Source organism: Equus quagga, chromosome 19, assembly GCF_021613505.1.
Source record: "Equus quagga isolate Etosha38 chromosome 19, UCLA_HA_Equagga_1.0, whole genome shotgun sequence".
NCBI classification, from domain to species: domain Eukaryota; kingdom Metazoa; phylum Chordata; class Mammalia; order Perissodactyla; family Equidae; genus Equus; species Equus quagga.
In genome coordinates, this window is record NC_060285.1 from 2,611,803 (window position 1) to 2,636,978 (window position 25,176).

Genomic DNA, 25,176 nt, shown 5'->3' on the forward strand with positions numbered 1-25,176 from the left:
CAGGTTCGGTATCAGTTTTGATTTCCATATAACTACAGGACACAATTCAGCTAAGCTTCTGCCGCCATATATCGAAGATCATCTTTCCTCCAGTTTCCAACAACGCGTTCCTCATGTTCTTGTGAGCGCTCACCAACAGTGCCTTTAATGTTCCTATCACCACCAACTTCGCATTTATGGCAATTTAGGTGTTTGCTAAAACAATATAAATTTTCTCTACCATGTTCCTCATTTCTTTCTGAAGCTTTGCCAGGAGCACCTTCAGTGTCCACATTTCTACCAGGAGTATATTCAAGGAAATTTAGCCATTTTTATCACACTCCTTAACCTTCTTCCCGCCTCTGCACATTGCCCAATTCTACAACCATTCTCCATCTTCAGCTATTTGTTACAGCAGCACTGCACTCTCACGTATTGAAATCTGTATTAGGTTCCTATTTCTGCTGTAACAAATTACCACAATCTTAGTGACTTAAAGAAAGGCAAATTTATTATTGTAGAGTTCCGGAGGAGAAAAGTCTGAAATGGGTCTCAAAAAGCTAAAATCAAGGTATTGGCAGAACTGCATCCTTTCCACAGTCTCTGAGGGAAAGCTGGCTTTCTTGTATTTTCTAGCTTCTACAGACTGCCCACAATCCTTGGCTCGTGGCTGCCTTCCATCTTCAAAGTAATAGCAGTACTAGCAGTCCAGGTGTTTCTTACATCACATCACTCTGACACTAACGCTTCTTTCTACCTTTTCCACATTTCAGGGACTGTGTGATCATCCTGATAACCCATGATAATTTCCTTATGTTGTGGTCAGCTGATTAGCAAATTAATTCCACCTACAAATTTAATTCCTTCTTGCTATGGGATGTAGCATATTCACAGGTTCCGAGTATCAGAACTTATGCGTCTTTCAGGGGTTGTTATTCTGGCTATCATATCGATTTATTCTTTTTTGTAGATTTCAGTTCTCCATTGAAATTCCCTCAGGAAAGTACTTGAACACGTTAATCACAATTATTTTAAAGATAGTATCAAACATCTCCAATATCTGGATCATCTATGCGTTTAATTTTGGTTTCTATGTTTTCTCTTTGTCTTGTCTTTGTATGTATGATTAGCTTCTTTTAAAAATGATGGACAATGTATACTAAAGTATGAGATCTGATGATGTTACCTTCCTTTAGGGAGGGTGTCCTCTTTTAGATAACTGGCGTTGGGGCAGATCCATCATGGACTGACATGTTTTAAGGATGGGTTGTCTTCCCTGTAAAGCTCAGTCTACCTCTGGTTTGTCCCTACTCTTAGAACTCAGCAAGCAAGAGATCCCAACTGAGATGTGAGAGTGGTTACCCTCCTTATTCGTGGGTTCTGTAAACTTTTATTTTTTTGTCTTCACATACTATGAGGCTGCAGAAAACTCTGCTCAGTTTTCATCAGATCTTATCTTGTCTTCTTAGGTTTACTCTCTGCAACATAGAAATGCAACACATACTCGGAAACCAAAACCACTGAGTTTCAGGATCATTTCCCTATGTGCCCCTTCTCCCCAGGATTATGGACCCTCAAATTCTGAACATTTGCATGATCCCAAACTTTGAGTTTTGTTTTCTGGCACAATAGTCTTGGTAAAAGTTTGTTCATTTGGGCAATATCCATCTACAAGTGTCCTCAGGCTTCTTCTAAAAGCCAACGATTGGCATATACTCCAAGAGAAAGAGAATAAAGCAGAATGTTGGATTACCTCATTCTGGCTACCTCTGTCTGTCCTTATGCTCCTGAGGTCTTGACTGCCTCAACGGTTTTCCAACATCTTTAAGTAGATAATCTGGTGTTTCGTATAGCTTTCCTTCTTGTTATTGGTGGAAGTATTGGTCTGTTACAACAAAATCCACTATTTATAACTATTTTGTTAAATATTTTTACAACCTGTTTTTCTCTACCTTTTAAGAAAATCAACTTAATATATATTTTACATACAATAAAGAGCATCCATTTTAAGTGTAAACTTCAATGAGTTTTCACTAACACATACATCCATATAACAACCAGCACTCAGTGAAAATACAAAAGATTTCCACCATTTCTTAAAATTCCCTTATGCTCCTAGTTAATCACCTTCTCACTTCTGGATCTAGGCAATCCTTGCTCCATTATTCTCATTTTAGATGAGATTTGTCTTTTTTAGTGTTTCACGCAATCGACTGGTAAACACACACGATTTTTCCTCCAACTTAGGGGTCACAGCAGTTTCCCCTTTCACGTGTTTAACAACTTTTAATTGAATGCTAGATGTTGTGTTTTATGTTGTCATGTGCTGGATTTTTTTGTCTTCCTTTAGAGGATGTAGGACTTTTTTCTTCAGGGAAGTTAATTTACTTACAGATCAGCTCCATCCTTATAAAGCTAGTTTATAAGCTTTCTTATGGTAGTTTAGAATTCTCCTTCTCCTTGGTTATTCTCACTGTTAATGTGTCCCTTCTAGGGATTCAACTGAATGTCCTAGTTGTTTAATTGAGACTGTTCACTATGGCTGGTCAGAACTTGAACATCTCTGGAAATTTCCATCTCCTTAATCCTAGCAGGAAGAATATGTTTATGTAAGAATACATTGGTGTCCTCTACTTTTTTAGATCTATTGTTCAGGAACATGGTGTTAGGTTGACAGTAATTTTTGCTGAGCACATAAAAAATATTCTCTTCTAGCTTCTGGCTTCCAGTGTTTCTTTAGATAATTCACTTGTCATTCATCATTCCTTTGTAGGTGATGTCTCATTTATTTCTGATTGCCTTTGAGATCTTTCTTTTGTCCTTGTTGTTATGAAGTATCACTATACTATATCTAAGAATGAACTTATTTTTATTTACCTTACTTTAGATTGAGATTTGTGAGGATCATTACCTTTCATAAATTCTGGGAAATTCTGGGCCATTCTCTCTTTGGAATATCACTTTTCTCCCATTTTATTTTCCCCTGATTTCTGGAACTCCAATTAGAAGTATATTAGAACTTCTCATTCTATTTTCCAAGTCTCTTAATCTCTCTTTCATACTTGTCTTTCTGAGTTACATTCTTGTCATTTCTTGTTATTTATGTTCCAGTTCACTGATGTTGTATTTAAGCGAGCACAAGATCCTATTTAATCCACTTGAGTTTCTAAATTCAAAGATTATCTTTTTATTTTCAGATATCCTATTTGTTTTATTTTGTTTTTATCTGTCTGCTCAGTTTTGATAGCTTCCCATTCCTTCTTTATACTTTCAATGTCTTATTTATTAAAATGTAATTAACATTTAATTAACGTTTACTGAAAATTCTGTATTTTATAATTTCTAGTTCCTCATGTTGTGCAGGTCCCATTCTGTGGTTATTGTTTCTGCTGTCTTTAGTTTATGATAGGTTACTTCTTGAAGTGTTTAGTGATTTTTTAAATTGTGAGATTATATTTTGATCTTTATCCGTGGGATTTCTCCTTGGACTGGATTTAAAGACTATTCCTCCAGTGAGGATGTTTTGGTTTCCGGCAGGGGCACTGGGTTACTATAAACTCAGGGTCCCGTTTAAGCTAAATTTTCAGTGTGGTATTTTGCAGTTCACACAGTTAGTATGATCTCACACCCAAAATTTTGCTAGTAAAGCTTGTGTTAGGAATTTTATACCGAACCTGTTAATCTCAAGTTCTCTGCCTGATGCACAATAAGCCAATCACTGAGACATTGATGCTTGGAGATGAAGAAAGGTTTATTCGAATTGGCCAAGAGAGAAGGCAGGAGGATAGGTCCTCTCAAATCTGTCTTAACAAGAGAGGAAACTAGGGGGTTTCATAGAGCTAAGGAGCTTGGCAGGAGGAGTTTCAGAGAAACAAAGGAGTAATCTGTGTTTCTTTCACTCCAGACAAGCCCTTGGGCAACCAACTTCTGGGGCCACTGGGGGCTGCTCATCCAGTGATGTGACCACCTTGAAGTCATTCTTTTTCTTCTATAAAACAAGCTCATAAATCCTTGTGACCTTTGAGTCACTCCTTGGGTTAAACAAGAAAACAATAAATTAACAAGACTAACTTCTTTTCATCTATGTCTGTGTTGGGACCAAGGTTGAAAGGTAATCATGCTCTTATTAAATATTTACAGTAACCCTCAGGTGCCTGGCTTCAAATTCTTGGGCTTGAATTGAAAACAAGTTTCTTCCTGCTCTGTGAAACACCAGGGTTGAGTCAGGTACCATCCCTCTCCGGAATCTTTTCTGCTACACCCACTGAAAACACTCCTTAGTTTAATGTAGAGGATCTCTGATATAACCTGCTGTGAAGGTTAATTCTATGTGTCACTTTGACTGGGCTAAGGGATGCCAAGATGCCTGGTAAAACACTATTTCTGGGTGTGTCTGTGAGGGTGACTCCAGAAGAAATTAACATTTGAATCAGTAAACTGAGTAAACATCACCCTCAGCAGTGCCAAGTGGTCATCATCCAATCCTATGCGGACCTGAATAGAAGGGAAAGATGGAGGAGGCAAAAGTTTGCTCTCTGCATGGGCTGAGAGGTCTGTCCTGGGACATCACAGCTCCTGTTCCTCAGGCTTTCCCACTCAGGACTCTATCACTTATACCATTGGTCCCCAATTCTCGAGCCTGCCAACTGGGGCTGAATTTCACCACTGACTTTCCTGGGTGTCTAGCTTGCAGATGGCAGGTGGTGAGCCTTCTTAGCCTTCACAGCCAGTTCCTATAATAAATCTTCTGTTCTATAGATCTACGTATAGCCTATTGGTTCTGTTTCTCTGGAGAAACCTGACTGATACCTCTACACCCCATGCCCAAATTTAGGGACTTTTTCTTCTTTTTCAATTAGTCCTTTAATACCCAGATTAGAGGTCGGTTGTGCTTCTCAGGGAAACTAGCACTGGCTTTCTGTTCCAGAGTTTTTTATTTCTTGCTCTTTCAGACTTCAAATTCCTTACTATACTGTCATGCACACGTTTATTTTTTCATCCAGCATTTATAGTTGTGGTGTGGCAGAGGGATATCTCTTTAATATTGCTGGAAATGATGGCTTGGTCTTTTAATTCTTGCTCAATGTTCCAGATCATTTCCTATATCTGTCTATCCCTGTTTTTCTCCCCAATTTCACAATTCAGAAACTTCTAGTACCATGCACATTGGTGAGATTGTGTCAACCCCAGCCCCAAGCCCCTTTTAACAGACTCTTAGCAATTGTGGGAATAACCAGAGGGTCATTTTAAATAACAATATGCTGACTAATGTGTGTCTTTCTTTAGGGAGAAGCACATTCAGACCCAAGAGGAGTGTTCTTATTGGCCTCTGTTCTCTTTCTCTGGCCTGATGTTTACCACCTGCTGGGTGTGTTTGCTCTGCGGCCCATAAACAGATAAGAAGGCTTTCTTGGATTAAGACTGGAGGAAGGTAAGAGAAAATTCACCCTGAAGAACAGCATTTTCAGGCAATGAAACCTGGATTCAAACCTGACATCCAGTCTTGATCCTGCCACTGTACTTTCACAATTCCCATCACCTCCTTGAGCTTGGTGTCTCCACTTGTAATATTTCAACGAATATTCGTGCGAAGTGGTTTTTAAATATGAACCGATACAGAGAAGAGATTGGAATGATGTGACTGATGGGCAGGCGTGAACTGAGCTTCTCCCAGGCACTGAGTAGATATCAGGCCCTGGGGGGTCTAGTTGCTGAGGGAGGGAAGAAAGGCTGCCCTGTCTCATGTTCCTTCTCTTCAACCTTACAAGACAGGAAGCGGTGGAGTGATGTCTAAAGCATTCGTAGAGAAAAGTATTTGGGTTCAATTATACTACATCCTGCTCTGTTGGCATCTGCAAAGGAAGTCAAGAAAAAGTAAGTCTCAGATATGCAAAGGCCTTGCAAATACAGTACCCGCCTACCTTGTGTGGACAAATCACCTTACGATGCATTCTAGTCCCTTGTGAAATGGGTCAAAAAAAGCTAAACAGGAGGAAAAGAGCTATGGTATAACAGAGGCAACAGTGAACTCAAAACCATTTAAACATACAATTCATACTTGCTGTAACTATGGTTCCAAGTTGCGTGTCAGTAATAATTCTTAAAATAGAATCTATATAGAGAAAATGTTTAAAGATCAATGAGGTTTGTCTAATTCCAGAATTTAGCAGTAAAACCTGAAAGTTGGGAAATTGAATGTTGGAAGAAATTAAGAGTGAAGACTTCTGAATCTCACAAAGGTGGAAGGGCCACTAAGAAACTTAATCAGGGGACAGGTGGGTGGGACAGCAGTAAAGTTCGCAGGTTTCTCTTCAGTGGCCCAGGGTTCACCGGTTAGGATTCCCGTGTTGACCTATGTACCACTTATCAAGCCATGCTGTGGTAGGCATCCCACATATAAAGTAGAGGAAGATGGGCACAGATGTTAGCTCAGAGCCAGTCTTTCTTAGCAAAAAGAGGAGGATTAGTGCCAGATGTTAGCTCAGGGCTAATCTTCCTCAAAACAAAAAAAATAAAACAAACAAAAGAAAAGAAACTTAGTCAATCTGACAACTAGAGAAATTCGTCAGACTTAGAAAAAGTGTTAAAGATAACCAATTGAAGAATTAGCATTGTATTGAGCGACGCCCTCAAAATCACTAATCACAAAGAGAAAGAACATATGACAAAGACAAAATGAAGACAACAATATGAAAAAAGAGAGATTAAAAGCACAAAAAACAAGGGGATAAGAGCCAGACCAAATGTATTGCTTATGGCAGAAAGTTTAAAAGGATTAAATTCATTTACTAAAGAGAGACTGTCGAATTGGAACAAAACCCAAAGTCTGTCTACGCATTATCTAACAGGACAGTCAACTGAAGGAAAGAGATTTGGGAAGATTACAAGTGAGGGATGAACAGATATGTACCAAGTAAAGCTCAGAGAAAGCACAGAAAGCAATAATAAGATGAGTATGAACCAAGGAAAAAAAATTAAACCAGACAAAGTGGGCAATGTTTTATTGATTAAGTGTTCATTTTGATACAATGAGATGACAGTTACAAACCTTTATGTGCCAAATAATACAGAATCAAAGCCGATAAAGGAAACCAGATTGAAACACGCGGAGAGAATGTCAGACACCCCAAATCAGCTGAATATTCTTTTATTCTTTGACAGATCAGTAGGTGAAAAAGCAAATAAAGATATAGAAGTTTGAACTATTATAAATAATGTGATATATATAAAAGTTACTATGAAATACAACACATTATCTCTATAGAATATTGCAGCATTCACGGGATATAAAATTAGATCGTCTTTGAAACTCAAAGTAAACATCACTGATTTATAGAAAGCAGAAATTGCATAAGGTGCATATTTTGTGATCATCATTAGTATCGTAAACGGCAACATTCGTACATTAATGCTGATTAAGTATTTATGGAGTGCCTTCTATGTTCAAGACTCTGTTCAAAGCACTAAAGACGGAATAATGACAGAAGTATTGTCCTGCCCAAGTGTTTGCATTTTAGTCGAGGCAGACACAGACAGAGCAAGCAGATTTGGGGGATGCTCTCTTTCTTCTGGCTTGAGATCCAGCCATTCCTTGAGAGCACCGCCATCCTCATCTCCCTGTCACTTTGGGAATACTCAACCCACACACCGGGACCGCAGGCCTGGCATTGGGGCAGGGTCTTTCACACTTTCATTGCATGCAAACCCTTTTTCATCCTCTTCCTTATGCAAAATTCTAGCTTCTTTAAAGTGTGTGTCATTCCATCAGCTGCCCATCCTGTGTGGACATCATCTGAGGTCCAGGTTTCTCGAAGTGTTTATTAAAGACTCTGGAAACTGCCTTGTCTCCACGTCTCCGTGTCTCCATGCCTCCATGTCTGCTTTCCACCTCTTCCGTGCTGTCCGCCTCCACAGGGCATATCCTTCTGCTCTCTCCTAATACCTGGTGATCTCTTCCTCTGTTCCTTCCTCTCCCATGTCACATCCTAGGTCATCTCACCCGCAGAGCTGCAGGAGCATCTCACCCGTGGATTCCCAGCTCTCTCTCCAACACCCTCATTCCAGCGCCCCCACTTCACAAGTCTTCATTGTCAGAGTCAACATCACGTCATTTTAATGTTGAGTTTAGTTGTACCACCGACCACTTTCTCACGATCCTCCATTCCCCTTGCGTCCTTGCTCCACACTTTGCTCCGATTGCGCCCTGTGGTCCACCATTCTGAGCCCTCTTCTTAATCTCAGCCCGTTGCCTCTCTGACTGACGTCCTAAACCCTCTTCCCCCACCCGCTCTGCACCTCACTTAGGCTGCTAAATGTGGCTTCAGTAAAACACTCAATCATAGTCGCAGGAATTACTTTCAATTCTCTACCAAATGGGCAGGCAGAATTGCCCAGCAGTCTGGCACATTTTGTAAAATGTTTATTTCTCCTTTCTATAGCAAATAGCAAAGTAACTATTTCACACCTTCTCCAGCCTCCTCAGTCCACCAGCATCTCATGCTTCATGGAGGAAGCTGGAGTTCCTCCCCTTTTCTCTCCCTGATCACTCAATGCCTGCTCCATGCTCATCCTCGCCACCTTCCCCTTTTACGTCCTCAGGAGGGCACCCACGTTGATCAAAGGCACACTCCTTCCGCTGTCTCCGCTGGCCTTCTCAGAGATAAAACTATGCACTTGCAATGCTGTCTGCCCTTGAAATCACTGAGTTTTCCCCTATATATGTGCCCTGGTGGGTATACTGTCTTACAAAAATAAAAAATAAGCAAAACTTCTCTTGACTTTGCATCTCCCTCTAGTTCCTGCCTTATTTTTCACCTTTTCTTCTCGGCAGAACTCACTCCTAAGTGTCATCAATATCACACCATTTTTACTTCATAGGCTCTTCTAAACTCACTTCATTCCAGCTCCTGCCTTGCACATTCCTGACCTGTCCTTTCTTAAGATCACCAGTGGCTTCCCTGTTGGCATATACAAGATCACTGATCTTTTTTTTTCACATATGAATTCATTTAGTTGACTACCTGACCTTCTTGTCTTCTGGGACACCACATACTCCCATGGTCATCTCTTCCCAATGACTGCTCCCTCTCAGCTGAGATTCCAAGCCCTCAAGTGCCTCAGGACTCAGCCCTGGACTGTTTCTCTGTACTTGCCTTAGAGGATCCCATCCCATCCTGTGGCTTCAAATACCATCTACCTGCTGATGACTCCCTCCATTCTGCCCTTGGCTACTGGGCTCCAGGCTTAGTAAATATAACTGTCTTCTTGTCACTGGATGTCTAATGTCATCTCAGACTTATTATGTCCAAAGTTGAACTCTTGATGGGATCCTCCTATGGGGTCCCAATGTCTCTGTGGATCTCCTCCACCTCTATGCGTGACATAGTGGTCCAGTTGCTGTGGCCCAAGCATATAAATCCTTGATTCCTCACATTCTTCCACCTTCTCCACCTCCCTCCCACTACACCCAATATCAGCAGATCCTGGTGCCCTTTCCTCCAAAAACATCTCAAGTCAGTCCCCTTCTTTCCATATCAACTGCCGTCATCTGATCCAAGCTATCATTTTATCCCAGCTGGACAAATGTGCTACCTAGCAGGGCACATTGAAATGATGCTCTGAGGTCATAGATTCCATGTCCTTAGTGTGACTTGTGAGAGCAAGAAGAAGCCTGGCTGCCTAGCAAGGTTAACCCAAGATGAGACAGGCTTGCAGCGAACAGGGCCAATCTAGACTGGCCTACAGTCAAATTGGATCATGAGCAGGAAGTGAGAAAAGCTTCACTGGAATTAAATGCTATTTAGATTGTGTTTCCAGTGCCAGAAAAGAGCTGGCTTCAAGATGGAGCAGAGAGCAATTTTTACCAAATAAATGATGGGAATGTCATCCCCTGAGACGTTTAAAAATCTCCTTGGCATCTGGCTTTAATTATGCTATCTGTTCACCATCATCCCCAAGACAGTGTTTCTCAAGATTCCAGGATGTCATTTCTATTCTTCCATTCAGCAACATTTGCTAAATGCTTATACTCTAATAGGCGCTGTACGAGTACTTGGCAAAACAAAGATGTGCTAGACACGTGCTGATCAGTATGTACGTTTAGTAGACTTTGTGCCCATGTATTTTGCTTTAAAAGGAAAAGAAAATCAATTCTTAATGGAGCCATTGAATACTAGGTTTGAAAATATCTTTAGAGGGTCCTGCCTTGCCCAGGATTCCCCTCCTGGCACCTCCAACACCAGAGTGTGCCCTCCATGAGGACAGCCACGGTCACCTCCTGCCTGATCAGCCATTGGCTTCTGCCGTTCCCATATCAGGCTGGAGGTTGAGGGGAGGGCTTGTTAGACAAAGAAGCAAGGGCAGATGAACAGGCATCAGGCGCCAGCCCTGAGCTCGTGGGCTGCAGTATTGCAGAATCCCTGGCTGGGAAATCCTGTAGGTGTAATACCCAGACGGAAAGGAAACCCTCCCCACGGTGCCTTTGGAACTGCAGCCAGTGTTGTCAAAGAGGACTCCACGGGGGCAACATTCCTGCAGGATGAACTCATGGGAGGGGAGAAATTTATCTGAGAGGGAGAGGAGAGGGGAGGAGAAAACTTTGGGTTCAGGCAATTTGATGCCCAGTGTCTTCATCCTAGAGACCCAAGGACTCAGTCATTAGAGTGAAGGTTCTCAGACTTTCAGCAATTGAAAAAAAATCTGTTCAATTATACTTATCATTTCCCAAACTTACTTGACTGTAGATTTTCCCCTGTGGGTCCTCTTTTGGCCTCCCTCCTGGGACTTCTCCTGCTTGTGAGACAGCCCAGAAATTTATTTGTGCATTTGGAAGCCGAATGGAGGAAGCAACCATGAAAACGAGTTTAAGGGGAGCCTTGAGGAGGATTTCCTCAGTCGACCTAGAAGGGATTTGTGACCATTTCATCAGATGCAAACAGTGCTCCCCGGTTGGACCGGACCTGATAGGGAGGGAGAGGCTACTTTCTGCTGCTTAGAATTCACACCAAGTAGGCAGAGCATTTACCTGGCAGCTCACTCGCTGGGGCAATGCCAGCCCCCATGAGAGGAAAGAGTGCAGAAGGGACACCTGGGAGACCAGAGGTGTGCTGAGCCAGGCGTGGGCGTGGGAGCTTGTGTGAGCTACGTTTATCGAACCTCACGCCAACCACACAAGGCTTCGTGCCCGTCATATCTGATCCTCATGAAAGCCCTGTGAAGTTAATGTATGGTCCTTACATTACAGATCAGCGTTCAGGGCTCAGACGGTCTAGTAGCGTCCCCAGTTCACACAGGAAGGCGAGGAGGCAAGCTCTCCTAACTCCTAGCTAGGCTCCTCTTCTGTACCACGCTGCCTTCAGGCTGTGGCCAAGGTAGGAGAGCATGTGGCAACAAGACAAGGTCAAGGTTGTGGGAACAGAGTAGGGACCGAATTAGCCATGTGTCCGCAGGAAAGTTGTGCCCAAGCCAGGTGCCACACAGAGGCAGTGGGTAGAGAAAAAAAGGACCAACAGAGGCAAGTAGGCTGGGAAAACCAGAGGTGGGGCCACAGCTATTTCCAGAACATACAAGGACTATGGGACAGTTTCAAAAGGTATAACACGTATGTGTAATTGGAATACCAAAAGGAGAAGAAAGAGATTGTATATTTATTTATATAGGAAACAACGGCTAAGAAGTTTCCAAAATTAATGAGACACCAAACCACAGAACCAGGAAACCAACTGAATATGAAGTACAATTACAAAGAGAAAAAATACTCCTAGGCATATCATATTCATATTATATTCAAATATCAGGAAAAACTTGAAAAAAGCAGGAGAAAACATAACACCTTACCTACATAGGAATAAGGAGAAAAATTCGGTAGATACTCATCAGAAACAATGCAAGTGGAGGGAAAGATACAAAAGGTTGAATTTTTTTTTAAAAAATAGAGAATTCTAGATTCAATGAAATTGTCTTTTAAAATGAAAAAGAAATAAGAAGTTTTAAAGACACACAAAAACTGAGGGAATTCATCACCAGAAGACTGGCCCCACAATATGTTAAAAGAAGTCCTTTTAGGAAAAAGGAAGATAATATAGATCTAAAACTCAGATCTCATAAAGAAAGGATGAGTGTTAGAGAAGGAACAAATGAAGATAAAACAAAATCCTTTATTTTTTAATTTTTATGTTTTTTGAGGAAGATTAGCCCTGAGCTAACTGCTGCCAATCCTCCTCTTGTTGCTGAGGTAGACTGGCCCTGAGCTCACATCCGTGCCCATCTTCCTCTACTTTATATGTGGGATGCCTACCACAGCATGGCTTGCCAAGTGGTGCCATGTCCGCAACCGGGATCCGAACCAGCAAACCCCAGGCCACCGAAGCGGAACGTGCGCACTTAGCCACTGCGCCACTGGGCCAGCCCCCAAATCCTTTATTTTTCTTACTCTTCATTGATTGAAAAATTAACTGTTCAAAGTAATAAAAGTAATAATTCATTGAGTGATTATAGTATATGGATTAGTGAAATGACAAAAGGAATAGCATGAAGGAAGGAAGAATATTCAGTTATAAGATGCCTACACTGCACATGTGGTAGCAGCGTGTTATTTGAAGGTGGGCTTACATTAGTCAAAAATGTGTATTGAAGACTCTATGGCAGCCACTAACTTTTTAAATGAGTATAATATATACACGAAGAGAGGAAATAAAATAGAATCTTCTAAAATGCTCAATAGAAACCAGAGAAGACAGAAAAAAAGCAAAGAACAAGTGTAGTTAACAGAAAACACTTTCAAACAGGACAGATAGTAAGATAATTATATTTTTTAAAAATATATATCACTTTAAATGTGAATGGACTAAATATAGCAATTAAAATACAGAGATTGTCAGAGTGGACAAAAGAACAAGACCCAAGTGTCTGTTAGGCACAAGAGAGCCATTTTACATATAATGAGTCAGATAGGTTAACAGTAATTAAAAGACAGATGGAGTAGCTGTATTAACTTCGAACATAGCTGACTTCTGTACGAGAAAAATTATGAGGGATAAAGAGGGGTATTACATAATGATAAAGGGGCCAATTCTCTAAGAAGACATAACAGTCTTAAAAGTGTATGTACCTAACACTGGAGTGTCAAAATACATCAGGTAAAAAGTTGAAGAAGAAATGGACAAATTCTCTGCTACCTTGGAAGACTTCAACACCCCTCTGTCAGTAAGAGATCGATCAAGAAGGCAGAAAATCATTAAAGATATAGTTGACCTCAACAGCACTATCAATCAATTGAATCTAATTGACTTTTACAGACTACTTCATCCAACAGCAGAAGAATACACATTCTTCTCAAACTCACATTAAAGATTCACAACATTCTAAGCCATAAACACATCTTAACAAATTTAAAAGACTAGGAATCATACAAAGTCTGTTCTCAGGCAATGGAATTAAACTAGAAATTTCCAACAGACAGATAGATGAAAGATCCTGAAATATTTGGAGATTAAACAATACACTTCTAGATAAAACATGGGTCAAAGAAGAAATCTTAAGAGAATTGTTTTGAAAATTGAACTAAATAAAAATAAGAATACAACTTATCAAAATTTGTGAGATGTAGCAAAATCAGTGATTAAAAGAAAATTTCTAAGATTAAATGCACATCTTAGAAAATAAGGAAGATCTAAAATCAATAATCTAGGTGATATGGAACCTGAAGTGAGTTCACTCACCCGTTGCACAGCAAGTCAATCTCTGACACCAGGAGTAGTGGAAGAAAGCAGGAATTTTATTATTGCACAGCACTGAGCAAGGAGAGAGGGCAGCTAACACTGAAATCCCAAACTCCCCCAAAAAGCTAAAAGAAAGGGTTTTTATTTGGGGTTTTAAGTAGGGAAGGGGGAGCATATGGCCTTGCTGGTTGGAGCTTTCCCACCAACCTGTCTTTGGCCTTGAGACTACTTGCAGGGAGGAGGGAGCCCGTGACCTTGCTGATCAGCAGCTTTCCCACCAGCCTGTATCTCCTTACAGGGAGGAGATAATGAATCCAGGTGCTTGTCCTTGGCGGCATCTGTCTCCATGGAGGATAGAGGATTCTGAAGCCAGGGAGTAAGCAGGGAAAGAGTGTTTTGGTTTTAACCCCATATATGCTGGGTTTAATGTGGGGAAACTGATATCAGGATTGATATCATAGGTCCCTACATTAAGAAACTAGAGAAAGGAGTAAATTTAAGCAAAGCAAAGACAAGAAAAAAAATTACAGTAATATAGAGCAGAAATCAATGAAATTTAAATTAGAAAAACAATGAAAAAATCAACAAAATTAAAAGTTAGTTCATTGAAAAGATCAGTAAAATTGATAAATCTCTAGTCAGTCTAGCTAAGAAAGAGAAAAGACACAAACTACCAATCATAAATGAAATAGGGATCATAACTACTGAATTCATGAACATTAAGGAAAATAAAAGATCACTACAAACAACCTTATGCTCACACATTTGATATTTTAGATGAAATGAACCAATCACTTGAAAGATACAAGCCACCAAAACTCAAACAACAAGAAGCAGGTCATTTGAATAGGCTTGGATGGACGTATATCTCATAAAAAATTAAAATAATAATTAATAAACTTTCCCCAAAAAAGATAAAACACCAGGCCTAGATTATTTGATTGGTGAATTCTACAAATACCTAAGGAAGAAATGATACCACTTCTTGACAATCTCTTTCTCTTCCAGGACAGAGGGAAGAACTCTCTACTCATCCTCTGAAGCCACCCTTACGATAATACCAAAACCAGAAAAAGACGTTACAATAAAGGAAAATTACAGATCAATATCTCTCATAACAAAGAAGATCAATAAATAATAGCAAGTCAAATCTGACAGTGTGTAAAATAATTATACAACCTGATCAAGTGAGATTTAGTCCAGGTATTAATGTTCAGGTTCAACATTCAAAAATCAATCACTGTAATCTATCATGAGAAAACTCATGTGAGTTCACCTAATGCTGAGAAATCATGTGACAAAATCCAGCACCCCATTCATGATTGAAAACTCTCAGCAAACTAGGAATAGAAGGGAACCTCCTCAACTTGATAAAGCCCATCTGCAAGAAGCTACCGCCAACCTCATACTTGATGGTGAGGAATGGGACCTTTCTCCAAAGATCAGAAATAAAGCAGGAACGTCCTCTCTCATCACTCATATTCAACATCACACCGAAAATCCTAGCTAGGGCAGTAAGACAAGAAAAGGAAATAAAAAGTAAGTATATGAATTTGAAAGGAAGAAATAAAGCTGTCTTTATTCACAAATGATGGACACTGTCTCCATAGAGAATCCCAAAGAATCAACAAAAAAACCTCTTGTAACCAATAAGCAATTATAGCAAGACCATAGGAGAGAAAGTTAATGCACAAAAGTCACTCATTTTCCCATATACCAACAATGAATGAATGAATGCAATTTGAAATAAAAAAAATACCATTTACGATAGCACCAATACATGAAATATTTAGGTATAAATCTAGTAAAATACATATAGGATCTATATGGGGAAAACTATAAAACACTGATGAAGAAATCAAATTATACCTAAATAAATGAAGAGATATTTCAGGTTCACGAATTGAAAGACTCAATACTGTTAAGATATCAGTTTTCTTTGAAATCATCTATAGGTTAAAAACAATCCCAATTAAAATTCAAGCAAGATAATTTGTAGATATTTACAAACTGATTCTAAGGTTTATATGGAAAGGCGAACGAATAGCCAGCGCAATACTGAAGAGGAAGAAAGTTGGAGAACTTATACTACTTGATTTCAAGATTTACTTTAAAGCTACAATAATCAAGACAATGTTTTATAAGCAAAAGAATAGGCAGATAAATGGAGTAAAACAGAGTGTCCCTACAAATATAATCAATTGCTCCTTGACAAGGAGCAGTGACATTTAACATAGAAAGGATAGTCTTTTCAACAAATTGTGCTGTTACAATTGCATGTCCATATGAATAAATGAACCTAGACAGACCTTACACCTTTCACAAAAGTTAGCTCAAAGGGATAGTAGATCTCAATGTAATATGCAAAACCGTGAGCGTAGGAAGACAGAGAAGACAAAGACAAAGATGACAACCACAGAGGAGGGGAAGGCAGTGACGCAGGAAAAATTATATGTGATCTTAAATTTGGTGATGAGTTTTTAGATACAACACCAAAAACACAAATTATGAAAGAAAAATTTGATGTTAGACCTTATTCAAATTAAAAACTTCTACTCTGTGAAAGACGATATTAAGACAAGCCACAGACTGGGAGAAAATATTTGCAAACACAAATCTGATACAGGACTTATACCCAAGATATAAAAGAAGCAACCTTTAAAACTCAACAATATAAACAAAAGCAACCCAATTACAAGAAGGTAAAACATCTGTACAGACATCTTGCCAAACAAAAAATACAGATGACAAATAAAGCAAGGAAAACATGCTCTACACTGTTTGTCATTAGTAATTTTCAAATTAAAACAATGTGAACCACTACAGATCTATTGGAACGGCTGAGCTCACGTAACTAATGGTCAGCGTGTAGCGTGGTATGGATACTTTGGGAGACAGTTTGGAAGCTTCTTACACAGCTAAACATAGTCCTACATACGATTCTGCAAATGTGCCCCCAGGTATCTACGCAAGTGATTTGAAAATGTATGTCTACAAAAAAAAAAAAAAACACCCTTGAGAATATTTACGGCAGTTTTCTTTATAATCACCAAAAACTGAAAGCAAACAAGATAGTCATCGATAGATGAACAGATAAAGTGTGGTTGATGTATTCAGTAGAATATTATGCAGTAATGAAATGAAATTATCTATCAAGCCACAAAAAGACATGAGTAAATTGTACCTTCATATTGCTAAAGTGAGAGAAGTCAGTCTGAAAAGGCTCCGTACTGTATGAATCCATTTATGTGACATTTTGGAAAAGACAAAACTCTAGAGACAGTAAATATATCAGTGGCTGCCACGCGTCAGGGAGTAAGGGTGAGAGCAGGTGAGGCAAGGGGTGTTCTTTCAGGGCAATGAAACTATTCTGTATGGTGCGGTAATGGGGATAAACGACATGCGTTTCTAAAAACCCACAGAACTTTGCAACACAAAGATTAACCTTAATGTATACAAATTAAAAAAAATCATTTAGGAGATCCAGGAAATGTCAAATTGGAATGAAGAATGTGGCAAAAGAATCTAACTGTGTTACAAACAATACAACCTCACAGAAGGGGATGCGGGAGAAAGATGCTGACCTGAGTAACTGGAAATGAGGAGAGTCGAATCTGTAGGATTAGAGACAACAGTGGCTGTAGACAGCACTGTACTTGATCAACTTTAGTTGTTAAAGTTCTGTGCCTCAGGAACATGGGGTAGTAATTAGGAAATTGTTACATGGGTATGCTGAAATTGAACATTGAAATGGTTGCTCACTGTTGGAGTAGGAGGTTAGAAATAAGCAAAGGGAGGAGGCTGGAATAATCCATGTGGAAACGAGCTAGGGTTGGAATGACCAGTATGAATTCTTGCTTAGCTTAATATGGATACAAATGATTACATATAGAAACGTTTATAGATATGTGTACATACATGGGTTAGTATGCACACATGTATCCCTTGACCTGTCAGAAGCAACGGCATCTCAGTAGCAACGAGGATATCTACCGTCTACATCTAATACCATTCTCCGTAAAAGGAGCCAGGGCTTCTTGGAGAAATAGCTGATTCTAGGAAGAGGGCGGGAAATACATGAGATGTACTTGGAGCTTCTTGTGCCAGAAAGTAAGGGGTGTTGCTCGCGCGCACACACACACACACACACACAAATGATGGGAGTATGTCAAAGCCAACTGAAGGAGCTCCCAATGGTCAAAGCTGGAACACTGGAACGTTTGGAGCCACAAAATACATAAAGTAGTATTGGATTATAATCCAACATACAAAATAAACATCCATGAGTCTGTACTGATATAAATAAATGATTGAATAAATAAAGACATGGGGAAGAAGAAATGAAGCTCCAAGCGGAAGAATCTCCAATAGTTCATGTAGATATTCCATAATTCATGTAGCTATGTGTAACATAAGTCCACACTCCTTAAGTGTAGGCTGCACACAGTGACCTCCTACCAAAGATCACAGTATGAGATCTTCGTCATAGAGAGGGTGGGAGTAACATCCTAGTGCAGAAATTTGACAAACACACTCCTCCAGGGGATCAAGGTCAACATCACCAACGATGAGGACACAGGGCAACTAGGTGCAACATGGTGTCCTGGACGTGGTCCTGGAACAGGAAAAGGACATTAGGTCAAAACTAAAGAGATCTGAATAAATATGGACTTCAGATAATAATAATGTGTTAATATTGGTTAATTATTTTAACAAATGTACCATAGTAATGTATGACAATAATAGGGGAAACTGATTGCGGGATATATGAGAACTTTCTACCTTTCTACATATCTTCACAATTTTTTTTAAGTCTAAAACTGTTCTAAAATTAAAAGTGTATTTTAGATTGAAATGGTAATAATTCCAGGAAAAAAACAAAAAAGGAAAAACAAATAAGGGACAAAGTATATTCTGTGAAAAGACAATCACTGAAATCTAACAAAATTAGTAGTTAAGTATGTAGTTTTAGGGAATAGGGCATCATATTTTTCAATCACCAGAAAACGGGAAGTGGGAGACTTTGTGACACTATTTTCGAGGTGAAGATGTGGAGGAAAGGGAACCCTTGTGCAGTGTAAAAACTGGCGCAGCCTCTGTGGAAAACAGCATGGAGGTTCCTCAAAAAATTAAAAATAGAATTGCCATATGATCCAGCAATCTCGTTTCTTTTCTGAGTATATATCCAAAGAAAATGAAATGAGTATCTCAGAGATGTCTGTGCTCCCATGTTCACTACAGCGTTATTCACAGTAGCCAAGAGCTGGAAACAACCTCGGTGTGTCTGTCGCTGAACGGCTGGATAAAGAAGATGTAATACACACACACTGGAATATTATTTAGCCTTAGAAAAGAGCAAATCCTGCCAATTTACAACATGGGTGAAACTGGAGGACATCGTGCTAAGTGAGATAAGCTAGACAGAGAAAGACAAATACTGAATGATCTCACTTACATGTGGAAACTGAAAACATTGAACTTACGGAAACAGAGAACAGAATGCTGGTCGCTAGGGGCTGGGGGAGGCGGAAATGAGGAGACGTTGGTTAAAGAGAACAAAGTTTCAGTTATGAGATGAATAAGTTCCGGGGATCTAACGTACCGCAATGTGATATAGTTAATAATATTGTCTTGTACACTTCAAATTTGCTAAGACGGTAGATCTTAAGTGTTCCTACCACACACACAAAAGGTAACTGTGTGAGGGGATGGAAATGTTAATTAGCTTGATTGTGGGAATCATTTCCCGATGTATGTGCATATCAAAATATCACCTTGTAAACCTTAAATGTATACAATTTTTATGTTAATTATACCTCAGTAAAGCTGGAAGAATTTATTTAATAAAAAATAAATGATTTTAGAGGTTAATACTAAATTTGATCAGCTTAAACTTTGATAATACTTCAGGAAAAATTCTTCTTTAAATTTATTTTCAAATGATATTGTTATCCCTATGCTATAAAGACCATATTGATCTGGGGTGTGGAAAAAATCATAAAATAGCCAGCATTTGCTAAGCATTTATAACAAACTGAAACAAATCTACGTTCTGATATGGAGTAAAACATTGCTTCACCGCTCAGAAAATTACACAAATATTTTAAAACCCTATTCTGAATCATTTATCCCCAAAATAAATGTTATATTGTTTATTTTATTGTTATAGCAAAAAGTCTATTGCATTGCAGTACCTTGTTATACTAAAATGACCAAAGATATTTATAAAATTGTAATTTTTACCTCCAGCAGTATAATTGGTGAAATATTTCTCATAAGAATGATGAGGATTCTTTTTGTAACTTGCACAGTCCAAAAATTATGGCACCAGGTAATTGGAAATTAATCTGAAATTTAATTTGAAGGTCATAAATTCTAGAGCCAGAAGGTATGTCATTAAACAAAGAAAGAAATTTAAGGGAGATGATACAAAAATCCGGACAAAAAGGACCACTATGCCCATTTCACAGATGCACAAACTGCACCCAAGGCCAGTGGCTGCTGAGGGCAGGATGGCTCAGGAGCTGGGTCTTCTGCCCTTTGGCATGGATGAGGGTGTGAGTCAGAGAGAGGTGCTGATGAGTCAGGCTGAGTCTACCAGTGGGAGGAAATGCCCAGGAGAGATGCACAGGCCATCTCGGGTAATCGTTGTTTGACGATTGGCTTCAGAAACTGGTATCATGACTCCTGGGTTTACGTAGGAGAGTGCTCAAGTCACACCGCACAGCTGTGGAGTTAGATACAGCAGACTCGGGGCCCCCACATGCCCTCTCTCCTGGGCCCCTTCACCTCTCCCAGGCCCTCAGTGTCCCCCTGTAAACAATGGGAGGTCAGCACCTCCTTGCCCGCTCCTGGTCAGAGTGAGAGGTACCAGGGCTGGTGACAGCTACAGGGGCACAGCGGGAGGTGAGTTCCCGATGAGCTGAGGGACCCCGTGCCCAGACGTTAACTGCACACAACGTGAATGTGGTCAAGAGATGGCTCACTGGTTCAAGAACTGTTCTTGGTTTTTTCCCCTAAGGACCTTGCCCTCGCCGGTAAGCATGTGGGTGTGGAAACCACTGTGGGTCTCATTGCTCACAAACCTTCATGTGCTAGGACTGGGAGCTGACTTCCTCCTTTGTAAACCTTTTTTAAAGTCCATCAGCTGTTGGAGAAACTGGCGGCTGGGTAATGTTATAAAAACACCTGTCGCCATGCGGAGTGGGTTTCAGAGTCCCTATCCTCTTCAGGACCAGTTCAGATTGCTGTTGAAGATATGCTGAATTTTTCTGTTTCTGTCTCATGCTTGCGGAAAGGACAAAAATATAGCTCTTCCCAGGTCACAGCCAGAGCATGAAAGGAGATGCATCTCTCACCTTGCCTCAGTCTGGTCTTAATAAAATGTGTGCAGAGTCTGGACAGACACCCGTTGGGTTCCCAGCGGGTGGTTGCCACAGTCCTGGGCTGGAGGCAGGGGCTGAGTCTGGGGGAGATGAGAGTCTGTTCATATCTGGAGGGAGCTAACACCCTTCTCTCCACCTTTTCCAAGTCATCACAAGCAAAGAATAACTCTGGTAAAAGGCAGGGGTGCCCAGAGAGAGTGGGCTGGATGGCAAACATCTGGCAGCAGGGACACTGGAAGGAGACGGGATGCATGAGGATGGAAATGGCCCAAAGGGGCGTAGGTCCCTCTCCAAAGAGACAAGGCAGAGAGAAAACAGACAAGGGAAGGGAAAAAGTGAGCCCTGGCTGCTCCCCACCAGGTTTCAGGGAGCTGGGGACGTGCTCAGAGCAGCCCATCCCGTCTCTCGTTGTCTTCCTAACAGGCCCTCCTCTGTGTCGCTTTTCGCGCAAGGTACAGAGAGGAGGCACCTGTAAGAGCTGCGGGAACTTCCCAAGGCCACCCAGTGAATAAGCCACAGAGTATAGCTTCGAGTCTGCTTGACCCAAGTGTCACTCCAGGGTCCAGGACACTCGGTGAAAATGCCCACCTCAGTCCCCAGGAGGAGGGCAGGGTGGCGAGGAGTTCAGCTGCTGGAGGTGGAGATCCGGCTTCGTGTTAGGGTCCCACCACAAGCAGATGCCCTGTGGCCTAGACAGGACACTCGGGCTCTCCGAGACTCGGCATTCTAATCTGTAATCTAGGAATTAAATAAAATAATGCCCACCAACGGGAGCGCCAAGCCCAGCGCCTGAACCCAGAAGGCACTGGTTTGGGTGACTGTCCCTCTTTGTAGCTGGTGAATGGAGTGCTCATGGCCACAGAGGAAGGTCTGTGTTGGCATAGCATGGCTGGGGGCGTGACGTTCCAGGGGCCCAGGCTAGTGTGCAGTCCCCTTGAGGGCTACAGCAGACGCCCTGCACGGGGATGTTTCAGACCCCGGGCTTCTCCCCTAAGGGCGGTTCAGACCCCGGGCTTCTCCCCTAAGGGCGGGAGCAGCTGTGGCTGGGCTGGCACCTGCCCTGCTCCAGGGGCTCCTCCTCAATCCTGCTGAGGCCGCTACTCTGCTGCCTGTCTCCCCTCCAAGATGCCCGGAGCCTCTTCCTCTGAGACTCTGCCATCTTTAAACCAGGCCTGACTTCACAGTTGCACAGGGGCCCCACTCGGCCACTATCTTGAAAGTCTTAATCATTTTTCAACAAAGGACCTGCATGTCCATTTTGTGCTGGGACCTGTGAATTACGTGGCGGTGTGCACACGACCCCGGGGGGTTTCAGGTCAGGCGGTCTTCAGAGCTCGTTGGGGTTGGCCTCGGCTGGAGAGAGGCAGACTGGAACCGAGACGGGTGTGGATGGGTCCAAGGCCCGCCCTTCGCCAGCCACTGTCCATACCCAGGGAGTGGAGAGCGAGAACCTCCACTGGTTCCATCCTATGAGGTTCAGCGTGAGGCCTGCCCTCCTGAGCTCAGGGCCTGGGGAGGCCATAGCATCCCTCACCGGGTGGCACTGCTGCTGAAGGGCAGGCAGAGCCATGGCCTGTAGGGCCGGAAGGTAGAAGGTCAGGCACGCGGGTCTGAGGACGCTGTCAGGACGGTTCCAGAATCCCAGTCAGACCCGGGGCCTCTGTCCCAAGGAGCCTACACCGAGGTCCCCAGCTGGGGATGGGGAGATCGGCCCCTTTTACCAGCCCAGCCGGGCCCCAGGCTGCCAGCCGCCCGGTGCACGAGACGGCCGGAAACCCCCACGCTCGCCCCAGATGGGGTTGTTGTGAAAATCTTCCAAATTGAGAAGTTATTTAAAAGTGTGCTTAATGCCAAAAAATATTAAATGTGAGGTATTATTAGGGCTGGCATTTAATACAACATCATTAAAGCTGTTACAGTTTATTTTTAATTTTATAAGCTAAGCTAATGCTTGTCTAATTTTGAAATGTTTCCCAAACCGCTGTAATGAGTATATAAAAGGCTGAAACGGTGGAATTTGTCAGCCTGGGAGCTCCTCGGAGGGGAAAGGGGCCCAATACATCCTGGGAACAGCTTCCCTTCCTCCAGCCCATGCTCGGAAGGTCTCGCCTCGGGCAGGAGCCCTGGCCAGCTGAGAAAAGTTTCTCTTTATGAGAGTTTAGGTCAGGCAACAGCTCGCCTTGGGCGACCAAGGGTGGCCTCTGAGCAGCTGAACGGCGGTCCCATGTCCCAAGTGCCTATGGCCCCAGAAAAGAGGTCTCGGCTCCTCCCTGTGGGCACAAGGAACCCCGTGTTGCACTCACTTTGGAGACGAGGTTTCGGAATCCTAGACAGGCCAGAAGGAGGGGCTCGTAGATGAGCGGCAAGGTGCGCTGTGAACACAAACACAAGAGCAAGAGGAGAAAGCAGGAGGACAGGAGCCAGGACGACAGACGCGGATCCTGAGAGAACTGGTGAAGCCCCATGCTCCTCAGTGCAGGGCGAGGTCGTAGTCAGCAGCTCTCAACACGCTGAGACCGTGGACAGAATTACGCTCTTCGCTCAGTCAAGTCCCGGAACCTGCACAGAGTAAATGCATCAGGATAGCTGGCTTTCTGCAGCCTTTAATCCTTGGAAATTACTCTTTGAACCAGCATCTGTAGAGGAAAACATCTCTTGAGCATGCTGAATGCATCTTGGTCTTCCAAGGGGACCTTGGCCCTTTCTGGAGGAGCCGGGCTCCTGTGTGGCTCCGGGAGGTGCAGGAGGAGGACAAGGACTCAGAGTTCCCAGCCCATCCATGAGCAGACGGGTGACTGGTTCTAAGCACCAGCACGTGGAGCAGAGCCAAACCCCGGCCCCAGCCTCCTGCCCCAGGTCAGCGAGCCGAAAGCGTCCTGTGTCCCTTTTAGGGTGGCTGGGAGCCTGCACTCCCGGGTGGAAGTCCATGCAGTGGGTCCTTTTCCAGGTCCACCATAAAGCCAGCACCTCCGAGAAGCCTCCCCAGGTATCAGGCAGGGTGATCAGAATGCCTTGGACTGCAAGGGTGCCCTGGAGCCAAGGAGGTGCTCGGGTCCCTCTTCCCTGTGTCTTGCTGTGAGCACTTACGGGACGGGTGTTGCATGCAGCCCTGCTGGAGTAATCAGGAATCGGGGAGAGGGGTTTGCACAACACAACAACATGACAACAGGAGTTGGGTTCCCATTACAGTAACATTCAATGGGACAGACTAGGGGGCTGACCCGGTGGCATAGCGGTTATGTTTGTGTGCTCTGCTTCAGTGGCCCAGGGTTCCAGGTTCGGATCTGGGCAGAGACCTAGCACCACTCATCAAGCCGCGCTGTGGCTTGATAAAATAGAGGAGGACTGGCACAGACGTTAGCTCAGCAACAATCTTCCTCAGCCAAAAAGAGGAGGATTGGCAACAGGTGTTAGCTCAAGGCCAATCTTCCTCATCAAAAAAAACAAAAACAAAAACAAAAACAGAACAGACTAGGAATGAATGAAGTCATCTGCCCACTCACTCACTCAGTGTTCAGTTGCCAGGTGCTCTGCTGGCAGCTGGGATACATGGTGTTGAGCCGACCAGAATCCTGCCTCACAGAACGGGGGCCTTTCCAGGACAGCCATCCCCCCCAAGTCAAATCCCAGCGGTTCCACTCACCAGCTAGTGGCCAATCTCCATTGTCTCATCTTTATTATAGAGAAAAAAATAGAACTTCCAGCTCTGCTGTGAGAATGAAATGAGCTAATCCACGTCACCTCTTAGCCTGGAGTCTGGCACAGAACACTAAATAAATATTAACTAATATTAAAGTGGTTCTTGCTAGGTTTATGGAGGAGACAAGTGTTAAATAAATACAGATATAAAGAAACTCAGAACAACACACTGGGAAGGGTGAGGTGGGGGAGGAGGGAGCGGCCCGCCCCCAGCACGGGGTCCTCCCTGCAGCGCCCGCTGTGCTCTCTCCTGGCAGTGGCGTCTTCTTTGGTTGTTCTGCTTATCTGCTCTTCTCCGTCTCCCTCCATCAGGATGGGGGGCTTGTCCCCTCTTCCATCACCAGGCCCCGGAGCCTAGCAGAGCCCAAGTGCAGCTCCCGCTCAGGGGGGCATCT